We start from the raw sequence: 6,000 nt of genomic DNA on the forward strand, positions 1-6,000 counted from the left end.
CACCAGGGCAGGTTCAGATGGAGCTGAGGACCAATTCCTTCCCCAAAGGGTGCTCAGGCACTGGAAGAGGCTGCCCAGGGCAGGGCTGGAGTCAGCGTCCCTGCAAGTGCTCACACCCCGTGTAGCCGAGGCCTCAGTGCCGTGGGTCAGTGGTGGCCTTGGCAGTGCTGGGAGCGGTTGGGCTGGAGGAGCTTAAAGGGCTTTTCCAGCCCAGTTTATCCCATGATTCCCTGATTCTCTCTGCACTGATGCTGCAGATCACATCTTATTGTCTCTGCTGACCAGTGGTGCACGGAGCAGCCCCACCTCAGGGTCTCCATGATGGCCAGTTTCACTGGGGACGGCTGGTGGGGCTCTGCTTTAGTGGGAGGGAGTGATTTGCTTCCCCTCCCTGCCTACTCGTCCCTCCACCATCTCGCCCTTCCCTGCGCATCCTTCCCATCCTTCCCAGGACTCACGCTGGGGATCCTGTTGCTGGTGCAGACGCCCTCAGCATGGAGCTGCCTGCGGATCTCCCAGGCAAACAGGGAAGGCTGCTCCAGCTTCATCTGGGCAATCCTGGCCACCACCTCGGGGGTGGCCATGCGGGGCTTGCTGCCCCCCACAGCTTTGGGCCCCACGGCCCCTGTCCTGTAGTAGTGACCCAAGATCTTGCTGACGCAGCCGCTGGACACCTGCGGATGGGATGGATGGGGCAGAGATGGGCTCAGCGGGAGATGGGTTTGGAGGAGGAGATCCCCCCATTCCCAGAGGCCCCCACCTTGAGGCTGCGGGAGATGTCGGAGCTGCGGACGCCGCGCACCGCCAGCTCGATGATCCGCCTCCTCTTGCAGGCAGGGAGGGGGCGGCCGTTCAGGAAGAGCCCCCCCAGTTGGTTCACGCTGCTGGGCCCTAGGGGTGGCAGAGCAGGAGGCAGGGACAGAGCTTGTTGGGGGGGGAGAGGGGGGGTGCTGGCTCTTCCCAACCTGGCTCCCAGGAGAGCACCAGGGTGAAGGATGGTGGCGCAGGGGACCTCTGTGCACTGGGGGGGATTGGGAAGGGAGGGGCATTGGAAGGGGCTGAGCAGGAGGGTTTGGAGCTTGGAGCAATGTGGGGCTCGTTGGCTGGGGTGTGGGTGCAGGCAGCGTGTGGCAGGAGCAGGCAGGGAATGGGGGGATTCATCAAGTGATGCTGAAGGGATACCCCATGGAGGAGCATGGCGGGGAGGAAGGGGGCTGCAGGGGAAGGCAGCTGCAGTGGGGGTGATGGGCTGGAATGGGCAGGGAAGCACTGGCCAACACTGGGATGGCTTGAAAGCTCTGGGGTGCTGCAGTGTATCAGCTACCAGCACCCAGTGCAGGCTTTGTGGGGGGAAAGCAGCTCATTTGTGAAAGGGCAAGGGCTGACACAGCACATCCCCTGTTCCCTGAGGACCACGGACACTGGGACCATGCTTGGGGTGCAGCTGCATCACTCACCTCGGTGTTGCATCGTTGGTGAGGCTCCACAAGGGCTTTTGGTGGCTGGGAATTGCAGAGAGGAGATGGTGGCTGTTCGGAGGAAGGATCAGTCAGTGACAGTGGCCAGGGCTCAGCCACGTCCCCTCGTCACCCTCCTGCAAGGAGAAGGGGGAGCAAGGGCAGAAACCCTCAGCAGAGGATGGAAACACTCGAGGGCATCAGAATGCTTGGGAAGTCATTGCTTTCCAGGCACAGGGGATGGAAGGGACCTGGATTTAAATCACTCACAGGGCTGCAAAAAGCACTTGGGCTCTGAAGTGGCTGGGAGATGCTGGGATGCTGGAGAGAGATGCCAGGAGAGATGGGCTGGTGACAATCAGGATACCAGGAGCCTCCAGTCCTTCAGTGGGAGATGCTCTGCCCCCTCCTTTGCCAGAAAAGCAAGGCAAAGCAGCCTTGATCTTGCCTCACGTGCTGGGGACACACTCCCAAAGTTCCTGCCCTTTCCCATCCCCAGCCCTTCTGTCTGCCCCCCAGCACCTTCCCTCGCCCCAGAGCCTGACCTAAGGCAGCCCCATGGCTCTGGTGGGTCCTGCTCTAGTGGAAGGTGTCCCTGCCCGTGGAACTGGAGGAGCTTTGAGGTCCCTTCCACCCAAACCATTCTATATAGGTGACACAGAGCAATTCCTGCTCCAGCAGCCTGTCTGCTCCCCAGCTACCCCGGGATTTCATTTGGAACACCCTGTAAACTCCTGGACACCCCCAGAGGGGGCTTGTCCTGCTCCAGCCCCCAAATCCCACTGCAGCCGTGGTGCTGCTCCCCTGCAACGGCTTGAGTCAGTGCCTGAGGGCACTCGCCCTGGCTGTGAGAGTCAAGAAAAGCAAAATGAACCCATCGACGGGACAAGGGGGCAGATTTCCCACAGGTGGAAAGAAACCAAATCTTCCTCTCGTTCGGAAAGGAATGGGTTATCCTGGAACAAAGCACCCCAGGCTGCTCCAGGAAGGAGGGAACAAGTAGCACGGGCACAGCCTCCAGCAGCGGTCCCAGCTTTGTCCCAGCCAAGGGCTTAGCTTGCGCTGTGCCAGGAGGCGACACAGGGATTTCTTTCCACATGGAGAAACAGGTGCACTGGGAATGTCGCGCTGGGATCCCACAGTCCCCCTTGGACCGTCTGAGGGACCTTGGAGAGGGGCTGAGCTGGGGCTTTGTGTACGTAGGGGTGAAGAGAGGAGTAAATGAAATGAGACTCGGCCAGGCTGGAGCAGAGCGGCCCACTCCTGGAGAACCCAACCCTTCTCCATGTTAGGGCACCTTCACCACCCAAATCCTACTGGGAATTGCTTCCCACACAGGATAATAAGTCACAACCACCCCAAGCAGCCCTCCCGTGCCCAAACTTGCCCTGTGCTACCCTCCATGTGCGTACAAGCCTGTGCACACGCATCCACACACATCCAAGTGTATGTATGGACACACGCACGCATGTGCTCCTTTCTCCCCATGCCCAGCTGCACGCACCCGTGCACACGCTTTTACACGCACCCATGCACCATCTGCACGTACACGTGCGTGTCTGTGTGCGCAGGTGACTACGGCTGAGCGCAGGGGTGCCCGGAGGGATGCAGGGGGGTGGGTACCTGTGGAGCCGAACCGGATCGTCCTCGGAGCCAGCCGGGTGCTGCCGAGCCGGTGCCGTGCGGGGCGGCTGCTGAAGGAGCGGGACCGTGATGTCACGGGGCAGGAGGAAGAGGAGGATGGGGAGGAGGGGACTGCCCCGTGGTGACCGGGCGGCCGCGCCCAGCACACGCCCGGCCCGGGGACCCCGTCGGGGCCCGGCGCCGGTGGCCGGGGCTGGTGGCCCCGAGCCCCACCGGACCCCCCTGGACCAGGCAGTGGATGGGTACCGGTGGTACCGGCGGCGTTTCAGCACCGGCGCCCGGTGGACAGCGCGGCCCTCGCCGCGTGCCCGGTAACCCCCGACGGAGCCTCCCCGGGCTCCAGAGAGCCCTGCAGAGCAAACAGGGGCAAGCAGAGCTGCCATATGGGCAAGCGCCTGGGATTCGATCACAAACCCATTTTCGGGGCTATAGCATGCATTTAATTTATTGTTTTAGGGGGGTTCTCGGCGTTTTGGGGGGTATTGGACAAACACTGGGGCGCCCGGGGGTGGCGGAACCAGCGGGGCCATCCCGGTGCGCAGATGGCCCTTTTCTTAGGAGATAAAAACGTAAAATAAACCACGTTGTAAACGTTTCAAAGTAAAATATTTGAAGAGCAAATATTGGCCCGAGAGGAGCCCGGAGCCCCGGCCCTCCGCGCCCGGCCCCGCATGTCACCGAGCGTTATTAGCACCCCGGTCCCGGCCCCCCGCTCCTCGCACCGCCGCCCGCCTTTGCAAAATGCCATATGCTCCGAATTACACATTAACCACAGCCTCGCAGGGCCCGGGCCCGGTCCCGGCCCCCCGGGAGCCGCCGCGCCGCCTCCCCGCTCCCCCCGGTGTCCCCCCGCATCCCGCCCCGGGGCTGCCCGTGGGGCTCCCGGCAGCGCGGGGAGCGCTGGAAGCCGGGCCCGGACCCCCCCCCCCCCCCCCCCCCGCTCCGCCTCGGCCGCTCGGAGCCCCGGCGGAGCCCCCCGCACCGGGGGAGCCCCGTGCGTAACGCAGCGCCGGGCGGCGGGGAGCTGGGCGCGGGGCTCAGCCCCGGGGCGGGGAGGGCCCGGCGGCCGCGGGTCGGTCCCGCCGCTCCCCCCACGGTTGGTGCGGGGCAGGGGGGCAGCGGGCGGGCCCAGGAGCGGCCAGAGCGGCCCCCGGGGCTGTGCGAAGCGGGTCGGGGGTGCCGGCGGCGTGCGGAGAGCGGAGCGGTCACCGGGCTGGTGCGGCGGGGGATGGAGGGGCCCGGAGCGGAGCCGGCTGCGGGGGGACCCCTCGGGGCTGTCCGGAGCTCAGGGGGGCCCGGCGGAACCCCTTGGGCCGCGGGAAGGCGGCAGCGGAGGGCGCCGGGGCCGTGCGTCCTCGGCGTGGAGCTGGCCCGGCGGCGGGGAACGGGAACGGGAAAGGGAACGGCCCGGGAGGGCCGCGGAGGAGAGGGGTGGGAAGGGGGAGACGGGGAGGTGGGAAGGTGGAGAGGTGGAAAGAGGGTGAAATGGAGAGATGGAGACATGGAGTGATGGAGAGGTGGAGAGGTGGAGAGGTAGAGACATGGAGAGGTGGAGACAAGGAGACATGGAGAGGTGGAGAGGTGGAAAGGTGGAGAGATGGAGACATCGCGTGATGGAGAGATGGAAAGGTGGAGAAATGGGAGAAGAAGCGATGGAGACGTGGAGACATGGAGACATTTACACATGGAGAGATGGAGAGGAGAAATGGAAAGAGGGACTGATGGAGAGGTGGAGATGTGTGAAGACAGAGACAGAGCAACGGCGAAATGGGGAGACAGGGATGGAGGGGTGAAGACATGGAGACATAGGGAGGAGCAGGTAGACATGGAGAGATGGAGAAATGGAGAGAATAGAGGGAAGAAGAGGTGGAGAAGTGGAGAAGACGAGAAACTGAGAGGAAGAAAGGTGGAGAGGTGATAAGACAGAGAGCAATGGTGAAACGGGTAGACAGAGACAGAGAGATGGAGACGTGGAGATGTGGAGATAGAGGCAGAGAAATTGAGAGGTAGTAAGACAGATGGAGCAATGCTGAAACGAGAAGACAGAGTTGGAGAGGTGGAAACATAGAGTTATGGAGAAGTGGAGATGTGGAGATGTGGAGAGGTGGAGATGTGGAGAGCTGGTGACACAAAGACATGGAGAGATGGAAAGACAGAGGTGGAGTGACGACAAAATGGGGAGACAGATGGAGGGGTGGAGACTTGGACATGGAAAGGTGGAGAGATGGAGACAGAGGCATGGAGACATGGAGAAATGGAAAGGCGGAGAGATGGAAAGACAGAGAGACAGAGTGATGTTGAAATTGGAAGATGGAGAGATGTAGAAGTAGAGAAGTGATGAAGAAGAGGAGAGGTGGGAAGGGGGAGAGATGCTGCAGGTCCCACCGTGTCGCCTGCATTTCGTGCTCACTCCCCTCCACCTCCCTGCAAACTCAGGAAAGAGCTCTGCAGACATGCCTCTCTGGTGGGCAATGCAGCAGCACTGGTGTGCGGCATACGGGACGGTCTGGGAACAGGGATGGCCACAGGACGGGATCCAGCCGGAGCTGTGGGAATGCCAGTCCCTGCTCCCCTGCCTTCCCTCAGGCATGGGCAGGCACCTCCTGTGCCAAGCCCTTATGGTGCATGGGGACTGTGGATAAAGCTGTCCATGCCCCCTGCTCCAGGACCCCACTGCTGATTCCAGGACCTCGGCTTCAGTTTGGATCATTGTGAATACCATGAGCATGTCCCCAGCACCAGCAGCCTCCAGGTAGCACCTTCACACCATGGCGACTGTAAATGGGAATGCTTAGGAGAGCTGGAAGAGGGAGTGCTACCCTGGGAAAGGGATAGAATACCGGGGCAGGTATTGGCCTGGGGCAGGGTGGGGATGCTGTCCTCTGGCAGGAGAGGGAGC

Source organism: Lathamus discolor, chromosome 1 (assembly GCF_037157495.1).
Source record: "Lathamus discolor isolate bLatDis1 chromosome 1, bLatDis1.hap1, whole genome shotgun sequence".
NCBI classification, from domain to species: Eukaryota; Metazoa; Chordata; class Aves; order Psittaciformes; family Psittacidae; genus Lathamus; species Lathamus discolor.